We start from the raw sequence: 22,137 nt of genomic DNA on the forward strand, positions 1-22,137 counted from the left end.
GTTACACAATAAAATGACACAATAATGACACTATATAGAATGTGCCATCCCCTCTAGCGCCATTATCTAGCCAAACATTTCTAGCCTGTCTATCTATGTGTAACAGGGTTGACGTGTTATGCTCGACCTTCTCAGTTTTCCACCACAAAACACCAGAAAATGTCCAAAAAGAGTAGTAGCGGTGCGTGGGTAAAATCTTCGGGGAAGCATCCCCTAAAAAAATGGTGTGCTCTATAACCTGTTATATTTTGTGATCGGAGGAAACACCATACACCTGGTGACCGTGTCAGCATGCATGCACCTTGCCCACCACAGGAGTCCCTACAGCGCGATTTGACAAGGATATCCCGGCCGGCCAAACCCTCCCCTAACTCAGACGACACTGGGCCAATTGTGCATCGCCTCATGGTTCTCCCGGGAGCAGCTGGTACAGGTCTCAAACCAGCATCTGTAGCAACACAGTTTGCACTGTGATGCAGTGTCTTAGACCACTGCACCAATTGGGAGTCAACAAAGTTTTTAATGCCTATCAATTGCCTTGCACAAAGTATCAAAATACTAAAATACTACACAGGACTCTTAAAGAACTTAATTGAAATGTTAATTGTATTTTATGATCATAGAAACAATGAGAAAATATGGACAAATAAATAATTAAATGTTAATCATATAAAGCAGCCCGTGTAATCATCTGCCAGAGACTAGCCTCAATCGGCCCGAGCCCAAATGAATACATTTGGGCCAGATAACTCACACCGGAATCGGCCCAAGCCTCAAGTAATATACAGTGGGGCAAAACAGTATTTAGTCAGCCACCAATTGTGCAAGTTCTCCCACTTAAAAAGATGAGAGGCCTGTAATTTTCATCATAGGTACACTTCAACTATGAACAGACAAAATGAGAGAAAAAATCCAGAAAATCACATTGTAGGATTTTTAATGAATTTATTTGCAAATTATAGTGGAAAATAAGTATTTGGTCACCTACAATCAAGCAAGATTTCTGGCTCTCACAGACCTGTAACTTCTTCTTTAAGAGGCTCCTCTGTCCTCCACTCGTTACCTGTATTAATGGCACCTGTTTGAACTTGTTATCAGTATAAAAGACACCTGTCCACAACCTCAAACAGTTACACTCCAAACTCCACTATGGCCAAGACCAAAGAGCTGTCAAAGGACACCAGAAACAAAATTGTAGACCTGCACCAGGCTGGGAAGACTGAATATGCAATAGGTAAGCAGCTTGGTTTGAAGAAATCAACTGTGTGAGCAATTATTAGGAAATGGAAGACATACAAGACCACTGATAATCTCATTCGATTTGGGGCTCCACGCAAGATCTCACCCCGTGGGGTCAAAATGATAACAAGAATGGTGAGCAAAAATCCCAGAACCACACAGGGGGACCTAGTGAATGACCTGCAGAGAGCTGGGACCAAAGTAACAAAGCCTACCATCAGTAACACACTACGCCGCCAGGGACTCAAATCCTGCAGTGCCAGACGTGTCCCCCTGCTTAAGCCAGTACATGTCCAGGCCCGTCTGAAGTTTGCTAGAGAGCATTTGGATGATCCAGAAGAAGATTGGGAGAGTGTCATATGGTCAGATGAAACCAAAATAGAACTTTTTGGTGAAAACTCAACTCGTCGTGTTTGGAGGACAAAGAATGCTGAGTTGCATCCAAAGAACACCATACCTACTGTGAAGCATGGGGATGGAAACATCATGCTTTTGGGCTGTTTTTCTGCAAAGGGACCAGGACGACTGATCCGTGTAAAGGAAAGAATGAATGGGGCCATGTATTGTGAGATTTTGAGTGAAAACCTCCTTCCATCTGAAAGACTTACAGAAAACATTTGACCTCTGTCATTGCCAACAAAGGGTATATAACAAAGTATTGAGATAAACTTTTGTTATTGACCAAATACTTATTTTCCACCATAATTGGCTATTAAATTCATTAACAATTCTACAATGTGATTTTCTGGATTTTTCTTCTTCTCATTTTGTCTGTCATAGTTGAAGTGTACCTGTGATGAAAATTACAGGCCTCTCTCATCTTTTTAAGTGGGAGAACTTGCACAATTGGTGGCTGACTAAATACTTTTTTGCCCCACTGTATATGTAAATGTAGTATTTCAGATTTTATTTTTATTTGTACATTTTTTATTTCTAAAAAACATTTTTTCCTTTGTCATTAAGGGGTATTGTGTGTAGATTGATGAGGGAAGAATATATTTAATACATTTTTATAATAAGGCTGTAACATAAACAACTTTGGAAAAAGTCAAGGGGTCTGAATACTTTCCTAATGCACTGTATTTCCACGTGTTTGTGATTGATGATGTACAGTTGAAGTCGGAAGTTTACATACACTTAGGTTGCCGTCATTAAAACTAGTTTTTCATCCACTCCACAATTTTCTTGTTAACAAACTATAGTTTTGGCAAGTTGGTTAGGACATCTACTTTGTGCATAACACAAGTAATTTTTCCCCCCAAAATTTACAGACAGATTATTTCACTTATAATTCACTGTATCACAATTCCATTGGGTCAGAAGTTTACATACACTAAGTTAACTGTGCCTTGGAAAATTGCAGAAAATGTCATGGCTTTAGAAGCTTCTGATAGGCTAATTGACATCATGTGAGTCAATTGGAGGTGTACCTGTGGATGTATTTCAAGGCCTACCTTCAGTGCCTCTTTGCTTGACATCATGGGAAAATCTAAATAAATCAGCCAAGACCCCAGAAAAAGAATTGTAGACCTCCACAAGTCTGGTTCATCCTTGGGAGCAATTTCCAAATGCCTGAAGGTACCACTTTCATCTGTACAAACAATAGTACGCTAATATAAACAACATGGGACCACGCAGCCGTCATACCGCTCAGGAAGGAGATGCGTTCTGTCTCCTAGAGATGAACGTACTTTGGTGTGAAAAGTGCAAATCAATCCCAGAACAACAGCAAAGGACCTTTTGAAGATCCTGGAGGAAACAGGTACAAAAGTATCTATATCCACAGTAAGATGAGTCCTATATCGACATAACAGGAAAGGCCACTCAGCAAGGAGGAAGCCACTGCTCCAAAACCGCCATAAAAAGCCAGACTACAGTTTTCAACTGCACATGGGGACAAAGCTCATACTTTTTGGAGAAATGTCCTCTGGTCTGATGAAACAAAAATAGAACTGTTTGGCCATAATGACCATCGTTATGTTTGGAGGAAAAAGGGGGAGGCTTGCAAGCCGAAGAACACCATCCCAACCGTGAAGCACATGGGTGGCAGCATTGTGTTGTGGGGGTGCTTTGCTGCAGGAGGGACTGGTGCACTTCACAAAATAGATGGCTTCATGAGGAAGGAAAAGGATGTGAATATATTGAGGCAACATCTCAAGACATCAGTCAGGAAGATAAAGCTTGGTCACAAATGGGTCTTCCAAATGGACAATGACCCCAAGCATACAGGCAAGCTTCAATGCCATACAACTCTCCTTCCGTGGCCTCCAATTGCTCTTAAATACAAGTAAAACTAAATGCATGCTCTTCAACCGATCGCTACCTGCACCTACCCGCCTGTCCAACATCACTACTCTGGACGGCTCTGACTTAGAATACGTGGACAACTACAAATACTTAGGTGTCTGGTTAGACCGTAAACTCTCCTTCCAGACCCATATCAAACATCTCCAATCCAAAGTTAAATCTAGAATTGGCTTCCTATTTCGCAACAAAACATACCCTTGTAAAACTGACCATCCTACCAATCCTCGACTTTGGCGATGTCATTTACAAAATAGCCTCCAATACCCTACTCAACAAATTGGATGCAGTCTATCACAGTGCAATCCGTTTTATCACCAAAGCCCCATATACTACCCACCATTGTGACCTGTACGCTCTCGTTGGCTGGCCCTCGCTTCATACTCGTCGCCAAACCCACTGGCTCCATGTCATCTACAAGACCCTGCTAGGTAAAGTCCCCCCTTATCTCAGCTCGCTGGTCACCATAGCATCTCCCATCTGTAGCACACGCTCCAGCAGGTATATCTCTCTAGTCACCCCCAAAACCAATTCTTTCTTTGGCCGCCTCTCCTTCCAGTTCTCTGCTGCCAATGACTGGAACGAACTACAAAAATCTCTGAAACTGCAAACACTTATCTCCCTCACTAGCTTTAAGCACCAACTGTCAGAGCAGCTCACAGATTACTGCACCTGTACATAGCCCACCTATAATTTAGCCCAAACAACTACCTCTTTCCCAACTGTATTTAATTTTTATTTATTTATTTATTTTGCTCCTTTGCACCCCATTATTTTTATTTCTACTTTGCACTTTCTTCCATTGCAAAACTACCATTCCAGTATTTTACTTGCTATATTGTATTTACTTTGCCATCATGGCCTTTTTTGCCTTTACCTCCCTTCTCACCTCATTTGCTCACATTGTATATAGACTTGTTTATACTGCATTATTGACTGTATGTTTGTTTTTACTCCATGTGTAACTCTGTGTCGTTTTATCTGTCGAACTGCTTTGCTTTATCTTGGCCAGGTCGCAATTGTAAATGAGAACTTGTTCTCAACTTGCCTACCTGGTTAAATAAAGGTAAAATAAAAAAAAATACTTCCAAAGTTGTGGCAAAATGGCTTAAGGACAACAAAGTCAAGTTATTGGAGTGGCCATCACAAAGCCCTGACCTCAATCCTATAGAATCTTTGTGGGCAGAACTGAAAAAAATATGTGCAAGCAAGGGGGCCTACAAACCTGACTCAGTTACATCAGCTCTGTCAGGACGAATGGGCCAACATTCACATTAACTTATTGTGGGAAGCTTGTGGAAGGCTACCCGAAACATTTGACCCAAGTTAAACAATTTAAAGGCAATGCTACCAAATACTAATTGAGTGTATGTAAACTTCTGACCGACTGGGAGTGTGATGAAAGAAATATAAGCTGAAATAAATCATTCTCTCTAATATTATTCTGACATTTCACATTCTTAAAATAAAGTGGTGATTCTAACTGACCTAAGACAGGGAATTGTTACAAGGATTAAATGTCAGGAATTGTGAAAAACTGAGTTCAAATGTATTTGGCTAAGGTGTATGTAAACTTCCGACTTCAACTGTATCTGTGACTGATTGCTTTTTGTATTGTTGGATTCGGGGTAAACTTTGAACATTGAGATACTGAAGACATGAGAGATCAGAAGCATAGTATATAAAGGAGTGAAAGAGACTGGGTTTTATGTCAAAGGTTAATGGTTCTCTGTAGAAAGACAGATGGCTTTGGAATGTGTTGGGTGGACAGGTGGAAGTCACCAGATTGCTATAAGGGAAGCAGATGGACAGGAGGGGTTGAGGTCAGCCGGTCAGGTCAGATCCCCTGAAGGGAGAAATTATGGTTTATTATCCTATTACCCTCTTCTTGTCGAACCTTAAGATGTAAGGATTGGAGAGAAAGAGGAGTGCCTAAAGTGGAGTATATATATTTGTGATGGTGGAAACATGCTTTTGTCTGAATACAGCTGTGTCGACCCTTTGGGAATTAAACTTGATTAAGCTTCTCTAGTGTCCGTGAGTTATTTACTCTGAAAAAGTAGAACCTAACAGTATGAAATTATCATTTTTGATACCAAAAGAAAATTCTGAGCTAAGCTGTCCACCTACCAGACACCTAATTTCCAGCCTCATAATTCATCCTTTTTTAAAGGACACTATTATCTTGTTGACGTGGTCCAATACACTTTCTGTCTGTCTACGAAAGACGTGTGATAGGAGCTTCCTGTGGTCCCCTCCCCGAAGGTCCATGTCCCATATGTGAGATTACACACTCAGATTATCAGAGAATCGGGGTTATGCAAGTAACTTGAAGTTATTTGATGAACTGCAGATTTCCCCATTAAAACAAAGTTTAGGTCATGAGGTATTTGTCAAAACCTCTGTTTATTTATACAATTGGACTGCACCAAACCGACTTGTGTTGTATCGTAGAGACATACTCAGCACTGCTCAGTATAAATTTGGGTTCAATTGTAGCCCTGTACTGCTCAAGTGATGTGATGTTTTCTCTGGTTCAGCCAGAGATACTAATATCAATAGTGGGAAATTACTGTACTGATAGTTATTTAGGATAACTTGTTGTGCAGTAATTTCTTCTGTCTATAGAGCGTGTCTCTTTGTCTTAGTGTGAAGTTACTTCATTGGGTTGCAACATGACGTGGTATTATTTTGAAGCTGTACTTCCCCTCTTTAGCAAGTTTCACACTAAGCACACGACCACAGAGCCAAGCCTAGCCATCATCATAGAAACAGAAATGTGCAGCAAGCTTGGCAGTTCTGACACATCCTATTTTCTGTGAACTGATGACTAATCATGTAGAGCGAAAGAGACCAAATTAAAATCGAGTTAAAGGAATAATTCAAATGTATTCCGTTTAAGAGATAGTAATGACCATTTGAAAAATCTGGTCAAATGCTGGAGCAAAAGGTCAGTATTACAGGGGACTTGTCTCCGCCAACATTTGTCGATGTCAACAGGATGTAATAGACATTTGTCTGTCTAACCCAGGGGTTCTCAAAGTGAAGTCCAAGGTACTTGCAGGCGGTCAGCAGACAGATCTCAACATTTATTTTTAATAATATTTATTTTAATATATATATTTTTTAATTAATATTACTAACAATAGATTAAACACATTTTGGACAAGGGATATGTGGAATAAGTTTAGGGGCTGTAAATACAATACAATGTATTATTATTAATCTACAATTGATGTTTTTAACCCTGGGCAACATGGGCCTGGGAGGCAAACCAATTATAGTTCATGATTGCTTCCATGAGCTTTGCAACACCAAAGAGTGGTAGTCATTTTACTAAAAGTGGAGCACTTGATATGGTTGTGCATCACAGACAGGCAATATATTTTGTCTGATGGTCAACCAGAGGCTGCGGAGATGTGTTTTCAATGTGGTGACAAAAATTGACTGTGAATAGCTTTTCGCTTCCTGTACATTTCTAAGAAGAACAACATCTTTAAAATTCATTGTGAAAGTGGGAATCAGATGTCCTGTAGAGAAATTGCAATGCAGTCTTCTTGAAAGAGGAAACAGTGGCCAAACCTCAATCTTTTTAAACATTTTATTTCATGTTTATTTAACCGGATAGGCAAGTTGAGAACAAGTTCTCATATACAACTGCGACCTGGCCAAGATAAAGCATAGCAGTGTGAACAGATAACAACACAGAGTTACACATGGAGTAAACAATAAACAAGTCAATAACACAGTAGAAAAAGAAAGAAAGTCTATATACATTGTGTGCCAAAGGCATGAGGAGGTAGGCGAATAATTACAATTTAGAAGATTAACACTGGAGTGATAAATGATCAGATGGTCATGTGCAGGTAGAGATATTGGTGTGCAGAAGAGCAGAAAAGTAAATAAATAAAAACAGTATGGGGATGAGGTAGGTGAATTGGGTGGGCTATTTACCGATGGACTATGTACAGCTGCAGCGATCGGTTAGCTGCTCAGATAGCAGATGTTTAAAGTTCGTGAGGGAGATAAAAGTCACTTGACATTAACCTTCAAGGAAATCAAATTAGCATAATAAAAACATCTCCATAAATATCTGTCAGTTTAAGCAAGAGATATCATTTTTTTGCATTGGATGCATCTCAATCCACTGCATCTGCCAATTTTTGCAAACGATCGTGTTCTCCATTTTGCTCTACGTCTTGGGACTCATAGGTACAACCAATCTGACAACTTCTGTCAGTAGCGTCCAAGCAGTTTGGGCTTCACACCAATATGACCCCTCTGTGGAAAGGTGTTTTGCTCAAGGACGCCTACAGGCCTCACAAGACTCGTCTGAAAGTCCCCCTCTACCAGTTACAAAAATAAATGGAAGTATATATGGAGACTGTTCAGTTCCGAGTTTTACATGTTTCCTTATCTTTCTTATATCTCTCAAACTTCCTTTAGATTTTTTGGGGGGACTGTCTGTTGTGCCATGTAATGAATCTGTTATTCAGTGTGTCTGTATGGGCGAATAGCAGTAAGGTCAAATAAAATGGACATTTTTTATATATTTTTTGGGGGGGATACTTCAAGGAGTCTTAAAATTCAAAATAAAATAGCTAATGGTCCTTGGTATGACCTTCTTAAAACAATTCCATATAGCTTAGTAGAACCCCCCCCCGCGGCGTAGACAAGTCTTATTCTGTAGAGCAGGGCCCCCAAGCTTTCTAAGCAAATTTTTTTTTTAAGATTGTGAAAACAGATCCAAGTGACTTGAATTCAAGAAATCGGTTCCCAAATATTCTCACACATGTTAGTGAGACGTGATCAAATAGAAATGAGAGCAAGGTTTTAAATGATTATGTTTTAATCAAACATTATCTCTGTTTGGGCTTCTTTTTGTCAATTTGGATTCTACAAATTATTTGTAATTATTAAGTAGCTCTCCTGGACTGTCCTGGAGGATGGTTAAGCACCCTGCAACATTACAATTACAACCAAATACTTGTTATGTCTTTATAAAATAATTCCCTAATACAAGGAACCAGGGATCAAAAGGCTAAGGTGGGTGACTTCAAAGCAAGGTAGTTAACCAAGACATGTTTATCTATTTGTACAGCTAAAATATTCAGTTTTCAGGGGAGATCTTGGCAGCATAGGTGTTACTTGTCAGGTGTCAGAATAATGGTTTTACAACCAGAATAACGGTTTTACAACCAGAGTATGCAGCATTGGATTCATCAACTGAGCACCCCTATCAACTGCGTGTCGGGCATTTGAGTCCGTTTGCAGTTATACACAAGTGCCAGTAGAACGTTTCTTTTTTAGGACATTGGACATGACAATGAAATGAGCATATGTCAATAGCTACAGTGAGCTCCAAAAGTATTGGGACAGTGACAATTTTGGGGGGTTTCGGCTACCTCTAGCTTTTGACTCTGCAACTTTGTTGGATGCATTTGTTGTGTGTTTTGGTTGCGTTTCAGATTATTTTGTGCCCAATAGAAATGAATGGTTAATAATGTATTGCCATTTTACTGTTATTGTAAATAAGAATATAATAATTTTCTAAACACTTCTACATTAATGTGAATGCAACCATCATTTTTGATAACCCTGAATGAATCATGAATAATGATGAGTGAGAAAGCTACAGACACACAAATATCATACCCCCAAGACATGCTAACCTCTTACAATTACAATAACAAGGGAGGTTAGCATTTTACCTCAGTGTGCGCAACACATCGCATCCAGAGGACATTTTGATCCAATTCTGATTGAGTAGCTTTATTGTTTGATATAGTGATTCTTGCGGTATTATTCTTACTTGTCCATTCGTATTCGGACAACTTAAATCTACAATCTGCTTGTCCAACGATTTGTTTTACTTGCCCCAGGCAAGTGGACAAGCTTAAATGTCGAGCTCTGAAACCCTACAGGTGTCAGGCCCTTAGTCCACTTCCACTAACAAGTATTTACCACTGTACTGCAGACATCAGGAATTGAGTGACTTACAGTAAGTGCCTGTAAGCTTCATGACATATTATTCCAGTCTATAAGATCACAGGCAGCTTATCTTCTTTCAATGACTTATAACCGCCACTAGAGTTCACCACTGTGTTTTTCTTCACTATATATGTTGTATACTTAGCCTACATTACATACATACACCAGATGGCTTTGTGATTTGAGGTCAAAGGTGAGTGTAGAAATTATTAAACTGGACTGATTTATTTTTTGTCACTGCAGAAATGCCATTAAACCGTATGGTGGCAATTGCTTCCATAGTATTTGTTTGCAATGAATGGATAGATAGTAAGTTACAATATACAAGTGCATTTGGCTTTGTATTCTCCCAGTGTAATGAAATACTTTTTTTTTTACATTTCTTTGCTTGAGCTATTCATACAACAGTATATAAGCTCACCCTTCCTTTCATCCTTTTTCTCCTCTCCCTTTACACACACACACACACACACACACACACACACACACACACACACACACACACACACACACACACACACACACACACACACACACACACACACACACACACACACACACACACACACACACACACACACACACACACACACCACAGATACCCACACAATCCCTACTCTCTCCTCTGCCTGCCCATGACCCACTTCTTCTCCTTCCCATTGGCATGCGAAGGGTTAACTCAGAAGGCAAGAGGAAAGCTTGTTTCTCAGAATCAGGACATAGGACACAGCAAAACTAGATAGAGAGCCAATGTAGGACTGGAGTATAGTGTGTTACATAGACATAGATAGAGAGCCAATGTAGGACTGGAGTGTAGTGTGTTACATAGACATAGATAGAGAGCCAATGTAGGACTAGAGTGTAGTGTGTTACATAGACATAGATAGAGAGCCAATGTAGGACTGGAGTGTAGTGTGTTAAATAGACACGCCATCTCAGGCTCAGAGAACGGTGAAGCAGAGAGCCCTTATGAGGGCCCTTACCGTATATGTACTGAAACAGTACTACAGAGGCTGGAGACGGCAGGTTCAGTGGTAGATGTACACCGGAGGGAGGGGGGGGGGGGGGGGGGGGGGGGCATACTGTCATGAGAGAAGAGAGAATGTGTGTGAGAGAAGGTTGGAGGCAGGGAGAGAGAATTGCAAGGGACAAGGAGAAGGAGAGTGTGTGAGAGGGAGGTAGAATATTGATGCAGAATGTACAATACAATATAGCTTAATTCACTCCCATGGGGAATTCATAACTGGGCTGCAGCAGATGGGCCACACACACACACACACACACACACACAGTAGTTGCGAACATATCTAAAGAAACACATTAGAATGAAAAATTTAGGATTACTGAAGTCAAACGTCCTATATGCTCTGTTGCTTAAGTGCCTTCAATTAAAGGCCTTGAGACAGCTATCCTCAGATGTATCCTTTTAACGAGCGTTCAATTGTTGTTTACTGTAACTGGCGTAACAGCCTGCCAGAGCAACACTAGACTAGAAGACAAGCCAGCAAAGCTGGAGCTGGTCAAATTATTCCACTGTAATAACAGCCTTGAAAAACTAGTCCAACACAGAGCCAGATGAAGAGCAATCATCAGTGGCCGATACTCCATCCTTCAGAAGTGCCTAATTGTCTGGGAACACAGAAATGTCCGTCTCCAAAACAAATCGCGCTACAATAATGAGTTACAGAACAAACCTCAACAAGACCCAACAGTCACTTCTTCTCACACTTCTAATCTCAGGCATCATCATAGTCCCACTGTTTTCAGCCATATCTGACAGCGTTTATTAGGATCTTGTATGCTTCTGAAACTCACAAATGCAACCAGAACCCTTTGGAATATATATTACAGGAATACATATTACAGGAATACATACAGGAATACATAGTATTCTTTTTCTGCAGTCAAATGACCAAATCACCCTCTTGTGGCCTCATTGGTGGAATGTTATTGATATTTTTCATGATTAATAAACGCATGTTTTACACAGCCAAATAATACAGTGTTTCTATGTCAAATGATTTAGTTATATTTCATTCTTCTGTGATGTATAAAAAGTGTAATATTGGGATGCAAACTCAAAATTGAATACATTTCAACTCTATATCTGACATGATAGAGGTGTGAGGTGTATACTTCTTTTTTCAAAGTAGATTGGTTTACACTGTTTACCCGGGGGCAGGGCTACCGACGTTAAGGCTAATCTGAAGATGGTGCTGGCTCAAGCTAAAACTGGCGAGTGTAGAGAGTATAGAGATATTGTTATCCACGTCGGCACCAACGATGTTAGGATGAAACAGTCAGAAATCACTAAGCGCAACATAGCTTCTGCGTGCATATCAGCTAGAAAGATGTGTCGGCATCGAGTAATTGTCTCTGGCCCCCTCCCAGTTAGGGGGAGTGATGAGCTCTACAGCAGAGTCTCACAACTCAATCGTTGGTTGAAAACTGTTTTCTGCCCCTCCCAAAAGTTAGAATTTGTAGATAATTGGCCCTCTTTCTGGGACTCACCCACAAACAGGACCAAGCCTGACCTGCTGAGGAGTGACGGACTCCATCCTAGCTGGAGGGGTGCTCTCATCTTATCTACCAACATAGACAGGGCTCTAACTCCTCTAGCTCCACAATGAAATAGGGTGCAGGCCAGGCAGCAGGCTGTTAGCCAGCCTGCCAGCATAGTGGAGTCTGCCATTAGCACAGTCAGTGTAGTCAGCTCAGCTATCACCATTGAGACCGTGTCTGTGCCTCGACCTAGGTTGGGCAAAACTAAACATGGCGGTGTTCGCCTTAGCAATCTCACTAGGATAAAGACCACCTCCATTCCTGTCATTACTGAAAGAGATCATGATACCTCACATCTCAAAATAGGGCTACTTAATGTTAGATCCCTTACTTCAAAGGCAATTATAGTCAATGAACTAATCACTGATCATAATCTTGATGTGATTGGCCTTACTGAAACATGGCTTAAGCCTGATGAATTTACTGTTTTAAATGAGGCCTCACCTCCTGGCTACACTAGTGACCATATCCCCCGTGCATCCCGCAAAGGCGGAGGTGTTGCTAACATTTACGATAGCAAATTTCAATTTACAAAAAATAATATGACATTTTCGTCTTTTGAGCTTCTAGTCATGAAATCTATGCAGCCTACTCAATCACTTTTTATAGCTACTGTTTACAGGCCTCCTGGGCCATATACAGCGTTTCTCACTGAGTTCCCTGAATTCCTATCGGACCTTGTAGTCATAGCAGATAATATTCTAATCTTTGGTGACTTTAATATTCACATGGAAAAGTCCACAGACCCACTCCAAAAGGCTTTCGGAGCCATCATCGACTCAGTGGGTTTTGTCCAACATGTCTCTGGACCCACTCACTGTCACAGTCATACGCTGGACCTAGTTTTGTCCCATGGAATAAATGTGGTGGATCTTAATGTTTTTCCTCATAATCCTGGACTATCGGACCACCATTTTATTACGTTTGCAATTGCAACAAATAATCTGCTTAGACCCCAACCAAGGAACATCAAAAGTCGTGCTATAAATTCACAGACAACACAAAGATTCCTTGATGCCCTTCCAGACTCCCTCTGCCTACCCAAGGACGCCAGAGGACAAAAATCAGTTAACCACCTAACTGAGGATCTCAATCTAACCTTGCGCAATACCCTAGATGCAGTTGCACCCCTAAAAACTAAAAAAATGTCTCATAAGAAACTAGCTCCCTGGTACACAGAAAATACCCGAGCTCTGAAGCAAGCTTCCAGAAAATTGGAACGGAAATGGCGCCACACCAAACTGGAAGTCTTCCGACTAGCTTGGAAGGACGGTACCGTGCAGTACCGTAGAGCCCTTACTGCTGCTCGATCATCCTATTTTTCTAACTTAATTGAGGAAAATAAGAACAATCCGAAATTCCTTTTTAATACTGTCGCAAAGCTAACTAAAAAGCAGCATTCCCCAAGAGAGGATGACTTTCACTTTAGCAGTGATAAATTCATGAACTTCTTTGAGGAAAAGATTATGATTATTAGAAAGCAAATTACGGACTCCTCTTTAAACCTGCGTATTTTAGAGAAGGCTGTTGCGCAGCAACTCACTGCCTTCCTGAAGACAAACAATGTATACGAAATGCTTCAGTCTGGTTTTAGACCCCATCATAGCACTGAGACGGCACTTGTGAAGGTGGTAAATGACATTTTAATGGCATCGGACCGAGGCTCTGCATCTGTCCTCGTGCTCCTAGACCTTAGTGCTGCTTTTGATACCATCGATCACCACATTCTTTTGGAGAGATTGGAAACCCAAATTGGTCTACACGGACATGTTCTGGCCTGGTTTAGATCTTATCTGTCGGAAAGATATCAGTTTGTCTCTGTGAATGGTTTGTCCTCTGACAAATCAACTGTAAATTTCGGTGTTCCTCAAGGTTCCGTTTTAGGACCACTATTGTTTTCACTATATATTTTACCTCTTGGGGATGTTATTCGAAAACATAATGTAAACTTTCACTGCTATGCGGATGACACACAGCTGTACATTTCAATGAAACATGGTGAAGCCCCAAAATTGCCCTCGCTAGAAGCATGTGTTTCAGACATAAGGAAGTGGATGGCTGCAAACTTTCTACTATTAAACTCGGACAAAACAGAGATGCTTGTTCTAGGTCCCAAGAAACAAAGAGATCTTCTGTTGAATCTGACAATTAATCTTAATGGTTGTACAGTCGTCTCAAATAAAACTGTGAAGGACCTCGGCGTTACTCTGGACCCTGATCTCTCTTTTGAAGAACATATCAAGACCATTTCGAGGACAGCTTTTTTCCATCTACGTAACATTGCAAAAATCAGAAACTTTCTGTCCAAAAATGATGCAGAAAAATTAATCCATGCTTTTGTCACTTCTAGGTTAGACTACTGCAATGCTCTATTTACCGGCTACCCGGATAAAGCACTAAATAAACTTCAGTTAGTGCTAAATACGGCTGCTAGAATCCTGACTAGAACCAAAAAATGTGATCATATTACTCCAGTGCTAGCCTCTCTACACTGGCTTCCTGTCAAAGCAAGGGCTGATTTCAAGGTTTTACTGCTAACCTACAAAGCATTACATGGGCTTGCTCCTACCTATCTCTCTGATTTGGTCCTGCCGTACATACCTACACGTACGCTACGGTCACAAGACGCAGGCCTCCTAATTGTCCCTAGAATTTCTAAGCAAACAGCTGGAGGCAGGGCTTTCTCCTATAGAGCTCCATTTTTATGGAACGGTCTGCCTACCCATGTCAGAGACGCAAACTCGGTCTCAACCTTTAACTCTTTACTGAAGACTCATCTCTTCAGTGGGTCATATGATTGAGTGTAGTCTGGCCCTGGGGTGGGAAGGTGAACGGAAAGGCTCTGGAGCAACCCTTGCTGTCTCTGCCTGGCCGGTTCCCCTCTTTCCACTGGGATTCTCTGCCTCTAACCCTATTACAGGGGCTGAGTCACTGGCTTGCTGGGGCTCTCTCATGCCGTCCCTGGAGGGGGTGCGTCACCTGAGTGGGTTGATTCACTGTTGTGGTCATCCTGTCTGGGTTGGCGCCCCCCCCCCCTTGGGTTGTGCCGTGGCGGAGATCTTTGTGGGCTATACTCAGCCTTGTCTCAGGATGGTAAGTTGGTGGTTGAAGATGTCCCTCTAGTGGTGTGGGGGCTGTGCTTTGGCAAAGTGGGTGGGGTTATATCCTTCCTGTTTGGCCCTGTCCGGGGGTGTCCTCGGATGGGGCCACAGTGTCTCCTGACCCCTCCTGTCTCAGCCTCCAGTATTTATGCTGCAGTAGTTTATGTGTCGGGGGGCTGGGGTCAGTTTGTTATATCTGGAGTACTTCTCCTGTCCTATTCGGTGTCCTGTGTGAATCTAAGTGTGCGTTCTCTAATTCTCTCCTTCTCTCTTTCTTTCTCTCTCTCGGAGGACCTGAGCCCTAGGACCATGCCCCAGGACTACCTGACATGATGACTCCTTGCTGTCCCCAGTCCACCTGGCCATGCTGCTGCTCCAGTTTCAACTTCCACCTGACTGTGCTGCTGCTCTAGTTTCAACTGTTCTGCCTTATTATTATTCGACCATGCTGGTCATTTATGAACATTTGAACATCTTGGCCATGTTCTGTTATAATCTCCAACCGGCACAGCCAGAAGAGGTCTGGCCACCCCACATAGCCTGGTTCCTCTCTAGGTTTCTTCCTAGGTATTGGCCTTTCTAGGGAGTTTTTCCTAGCCACCGTGCTTCTACACCTGCATTGCTTGCTGTTTGGGGTTTTAGGCTGGGTTTCTGTACAGCACTTTGAGATATCAGCTGATGTACGAAGGGCTATATAAATACATTTGATTTGATTTGATTTGATTTAAAACTACCAAGAAACACTCTGTGTGCCCCGGATTTAGCCCACTGCAGTAAAAGATTATTAAGTGAGTCTGTCAGTCAGATTCAGTGGAATATTGGGCCATGATGATCCATAATCAAAATGACCCAGAGAAGGGTTCTTTCCTTTCTCTCAACCTGAGGGAGTTTTTTTTTATGCTGCTATTGTCCTGCTTTTCTAGGGCTTCAGGCCACGGGTCTTTAGTGAAGAGCTCTGAGACGAGATCTGGAATATGCACGTCATAATGGGTACACAGGGATGAACTGTTGCGTAGACAGGTATTTTTCCATTGACCATCTGTGTTCCTTTCATTTCTCTGTGGATGTGAAACAGTAGGATCACCACAGAACCAAAATCTGTGAACTGATGACTAATCGGGCATAGAGAAATAGACTAAATTCAAAACTAGTTAGGGAAGAATTAATTGTAGTCAGATAACCAGGTCATTCCAACGACTCAGTGCCTTTTGAGAGGTGTAAACTTGGTAAAAAAAACAAACAACAACAACAAAAACATTTAATTTCACCTAATTTGAAAATTCTGTCATAAAGAGCATATGTTCTACTTCATAAAAAACATTTTGGGATTAAGTGGGTTGAACATCTTTCTCGAAGTGATGCAGAGTTGATGGAGGGACACATCAAAATGCTGAATTTTGGCACTACCAGGCCTTTATTCATATCCAAAATATGATTGATTGAATTCTCCATGTGGTCTATATTAAAGGGCACTTAAGATATTGTAACAGGCTTTTAAAACTCAATATTGGTGCACAATTATAAAATAAAATAAAATATCAAAGGGAGGCAAAGGCACTCTTTTTGTGGAATGACCCAACAATGACCATTTGTGCAATCTGCAAAATGCTGACGCAGAAGTGCAAGAAAAGTCAGCAAACATCAGATGATTCGACATTTGTAGAATGTAATAATGTCGCAAAACAGACCATGAAAGAAGAAACAAGACTTCCTGTGAAAACAGGGGATTGGGTATACAACCAACAGGTCTAACTGAACTTTTAACTGAAGTAATTTTGGGTTGACTTTTTCATCTATCTTTCATCTTTAATAAATCCATGATTGGGTCTGTGACCTTTGCAACAAGTCTGATAGACTTTACACTAAAAGAGGAACACTTGTTATTGTCTTCTGTTACAGACAGGCCATAGATTTTGTTTGATGGCCGACCAGAGAGGCGGAGGAGATGTGGTTTCAAAAAGACAGTAAATAGCTTTTAGCTTCCTGTGAGATTTTGAGTACTGTGTAGAAATAGCTATGCGTTCATAATGAAAGAGGAACCAGTGGCCAAACGCTACTGGTGTCAGGCCCTTTGTCCACTTCTACTGAAAAGTGTTAACCACTGCACTGCAGATAACCGGAATTGAGTGACTTATAGTAAGTGCCTGTTAGAAAGAGTTTCCTGTTATACAGTCTGTATGACTTATTACCCCAGTCTTTCTATGACATAGACTGACTAGTTGACATAGACTGACCAGGTGAAAGCTATGATCCCTTATTGATGTCTGTCTGCTAAATCCACCTCGATCAGTGTAGATTCATTTCATTTAACCTTTATTTCACTAGGCAAGTCAGTTAAGAACAAATTCTTATTTACAATGACAGCCTACCCCAGCCAAACCCTAACCCGGACGATGCTGGGCCAATTGTGCACTGCCCTATGGGACTCCCAATCATGGCCGGTTGTGATACAGCCTGGAATCAAACCAGGGTCTGTAGTGATGCCTCTAGCACTGAGATGCAGTGCCTTAGACCGCTGCGTCACTCGGGAGGAGACAGGTTACAGAAGACTTTTAAGCCTCGAGACAATTGAGACACGGAGACGTGGAGTTTTTCCTAGCCACTGTGCTTCTACATCTGCATTGCTTGCTGTTTGGCGTTTAAGGCTGGGTTTCTGTATAAGCACTTTGTGACTGCTGATGTAAAAAGGGCTTTATAATGTTTACATTTTTAATTTGATTGTGTATTCATAGGGTGAATGGGCAAGACAAAAGATGTAAGTGCCTTTTATAACGGGTTATGGTAGTAGTTGCCTGACGCACCAGTATGAGTGTGTCAAGAACTGCAACGCAGAATGGTCCACCACCCAAAGGACATCCAGCCAACTTGACACAACTGTGGAGGTCAATTGGAGGTCAACATTGGCCAGCATCCCTGTGGAATTCTTTCGACACCTTGTAGAGTCCATGCCCCGACAAATTGAAGCTGTTCTAAGGGGATGCAACTCAATATTAAGATGTTCCTAATGTTTTCTACACTCAGTGCAGCGTTTACCAAACTCGGTCCTCAGAACCCCAAGAGGTGCACGTTTTTTTTCTTTTTTTTTACCTAACACCACACAGCTGATCAAAGCTTGGTGATTAGTTTATTATTTGAATCAGCTGTGTAGTGCTAGGGCAAAAACCAAAGGACCGAGTTGGGGAAACCCTGATCAGTGTATTGGCCACAGGCAGCTTATCTTCTTTCAGTTACTAATAAACACCACTAGAGTTCACCACTGTGTTGTTTTTCACTAAATAAATTGTATGCTAAGCCAACATTCTTAGATAAAACAGATGGCTTTGTGATTTGAGGTCAAAGTTGAGTGTAGCAATGATCTTTCTGGACTGATATCTTTTTTTGCGCTCCTTTGTCACTGCAGAAATGCCCTTAAACCGTATGGTGGCAATTGCTTCCATTTTTGTAATTGTATATATATTTTCCTTTATTATTTTCCACTAACCCTACCAGCCCTCCCCTAATTGGAGCAAAAATAATGAACAACAACACTTAGGCTTCTACTTCCAGCTTATACATATTATATATGGACACAATCTATTTTACAATAGTTGTATTTTGTTTGTTTTTAATCCTATCCTTCTGCTACACTCAACCACTCCCATCTATTTCTGAAGATTTCTATTTGCCACGTATTTTTAACTGTGCTCTTTCACAGAAGTTCCGGACCTATATACATTTACGGACACTGTATATTTGACATGAGTTATCTTGTTATTAGTCCCACCCTTCAACTCCACTCAACTTCTCCCATTTATCTCTGAACAACATCCGTATTGGATTTCTATTTGCCATATATTTTTCAACTGTGCTGTGATGTTTCACAAAAATTCTGAAACTTTCTATTCTCATAGTTTCTACAGATTGTAAACTAAATACAATTTATTATTATATTATTGATCGATTGACTATGACTTTTCATAGCTGCAGGTAAATGTTGCAATTATTCAGCCATTCCTGGACCTGCAACCAAAAACAAGCTACATATGGACAGTACCAAAACAAATAATGTAATGATTGTCTCTTCGCAAGAAAATCTGCAGAGATGGGATTGTTGTTTCTCCCATATATATAACTGTGGAAAGGCCACCAGAGGGCAGGCTGGGCTCACGCATAGTAGCCCAACCAGGCATGTGAGTCAATGTGACCAGAGGCAATTAAGCACAGTTTACGGTACTAATGACATATTCTCTTTTCCCTACAAGAGGGAGGAGGGAACCAGCAGAGAGGGGGGAAGATTAAGATAAACTATCTCTGGAGAATGGCCACCAAGAGAGAGGAGCTGTCCCCGAAGAACCATTAAGACGGTGACAAACCTGTGATTTTTGTTATAGTTTAAAGATAATCGTCTTATGTTCCTGTTTTCATCTGAAGAAGAAGATGTGTGTTTTTCCTTGGGAGATTCTCATTGATTGTGTTGGAGTGTTTGTATTGACAGAAATCCCTCAATAGAGAACTGTGTTCAATCAAGAAGACCTACTCCTGGCTCGTTTATTCCACCTTTCCGCTTTAGAGTGACACCAAATTACTTGGTCCGCTCACATAACATTCTATTTTTAATTGTATTTTTATTTAACCTTAAATTACAATGACGGCCTACTGGTTGCAATAATTTTGTATAATGATGTAAATTTAAAAATGTGAAGTTTTGAATCCAGCGTTATTTTCTGTATCATTTAAAGAACAATGTGGCATGGAATCGATACATCGAATCTCTTCACAACTATTTTGCAATTCATATGGAACAGCTGTGGTTTTTTTCTGGTTCTTAAATAAAACAGGTATATTTAAAAATGTATTACAATTTTCTTTAAACAATTTTGGTCTTTAATGCTGGGCCGACAGACAAGTTCCTTACTTTTCCCCCCTTCACTTGCCTCTTCCATTTTTGCGGTAATGCTGCAGTTAGTTGGTTGTAATTTTGAGTAGAGCAGACATTTCCATATATTTTTGTTAGCTGCATGTGTGACATAACCCTATTTATGATATCATTTACAAAGATTATACCTTTTTTAAGCCTTTATTTTATTTTTTACTTTTTTTAATCAATTAGTATATTTGAGTTTAACCACTATTTGTTGTATTATTTGTTCTGTCTTTTCTGGTGGATTAAACTGAAATTGCAACCAACTTTCTATTGCTTAAAAATAGCAATATTTTTGAGATCATTTTCAAATCACGAAAAGTGAGAGGTAGTAATCTGAATAAAGGTAAAAATGCCATTCTTGAACAGGGGGTGAGACATTCTTCATTTGTTAGAGAACCAGTCGGATTTAAGTATAACTTTTGTATGACTGATGCCTTTAGTGAGAGGTCTAATGCTTTAATATTTAATCATTTCTGCCCTCCGAATTCATATTAATTTTGTCTGGCTTGCCGTTCCAAATAAAATGGAATATCTTTTGCTCATATAATTTTAAAAAACAGGTCGCTAGGTGTCACGCCTGCTCCCGCTCTCCCTCCCTGGTGCCCGAGGGCGCCAGGCTGCCCAGCACTACGGACTCCTGCCACCATCATTACGCACACCTGCTTCCCTGGTCACGCGCATCAGCAATTCATTAGACTTACCTGGACTCAATCACCTGTGTTATTACCTCCCCTATATCTGTCTGTTCCCCAGCTTTGTTCCCGGCTTCAGCATTAATTGTTGTCATGTCGTTTTGTTCGCCCTGTTCTGATGCTGTTCCTGTTCTGTCACTTGTCCGTTCATTAAATGTTCACTCCCTGTACCTGCTTCTCATCTCCAGCGTCGTTTCTTACAGCTAGGTGTAGGGAAGGCCAAAAGCAAATAGGTAAACTGGGATATGACTAAAGACTTAATCAGGGTGATTTTTCCACAAATAGATCAGTATTTTCCTTTCCATGGTAGCAAGATCTATTTTGCTAGCTTTCTATTCAAATGTATTGTAGTGACATAATTTCTTTCTTTCGGGATATATATACAGAGTATGTCCACATCCCCATCAGACCATTTTATTGGTAAACTACACAGTAATGTAAAAGTTGTATTCTTTAGTGATCCAATACGTAATATAGTACATCATATAGTACATCATCATTTGGTTGTAATCCAGAAAGTTTAGAAAAAGTATCTAGACCTTCTATGAGGCTGGGGAGGGATCCAAATTGTGTAAAAGGAAACATGAATCATCAGAGTACAATGACACCTTTTCGTCTTTAGCCCTGGATTTCTAACTGATAAGAGAATGTTGTTCTCCAGGCACATAACCCAATTTAATTATATTACTCTCAGTCTGCGGACCAGAATTTGTAAGATCCTGGTCGAATGAAACAGACGGAGGCCCAGCTAAAATAGTCAAAAAGGTTTATTCACGGGAACGTTCCAAAGTCAAGAATACAAAACAATTCATTTTATACTGACTTCTCACGCCCACACATACGCACAAACATACGCACACGCTGTCTGTCTCACTACCCAGCCGACAGAGATAGTGACCTTGTCCTTGAGACGTACTCCCCATTCTCTCCCAAATCTCTAGTCAGGTCGGCACAAAGCTCAGACAGTCTGTGTTTAAAATACCATAAAGACATATTGTTTTACCCTAATTCTGACTAGGACTACACATTTATTGATTATGATTTTATACATTCTAATCAATTCCATACAATTCTAATCATAATATTCTAATCATTCAATTAACAGACAATTCTCACCTATCACTAACCCCTTGATATTATTGTTGGATAAGATTTTGATAGCTAACATTTTGATGGCCATATTAAATAGATATGCCCATAGTGGACAACCTTGTTTTTCTCCTCTTGGCAGTTTAATACTTTCTGAGAAGTAGCCATTATTTACTATTTTACACCTCGGGTTACTATACATAACATTAACCCATTTTATAAGAGATTCTCCAAAATTGAAATATTCTTTATTTCT

The 22,137-nt window shown here is 40.6% G+C and overlaps 1 long non-coding RNA gene across 1 annotated transcript; it reads left to right on the forward strand.

Moving 5' to 3' along the window:
* The first annotated feature begins 6,295 nt into the window (after window positions 1–6,295).
* Window positions 6,296–20,966, forward strand: LOC116355503 (uncharacterized). Its single transcript, XR_004204532.1, has 2 exons — window positions 6,296–6,493; window positions 15,489–20,966. It is a non-coding gene; the product is annotated as an uncharacterized LOC116355503 (long non-coding RNA).
* Window positions 20,967–22,137: the final 1,171 nt, after the last annotated feature.

Source organism: Oncorhynchus kisutch, linkage group LG20 (genome assembly GCF_002021735.2).
Source record: "Oncorhynchus kisutch isolate 150728-3 linkage group LG20, Okis_V2, whole genome shotgun sequence".
NCBI lineage: Eukaryota > Metazoa > Chordata > Actinopteri > Salmoniformes > Salmonidae > Oncorhynchus > Oncorhynchus kisutch.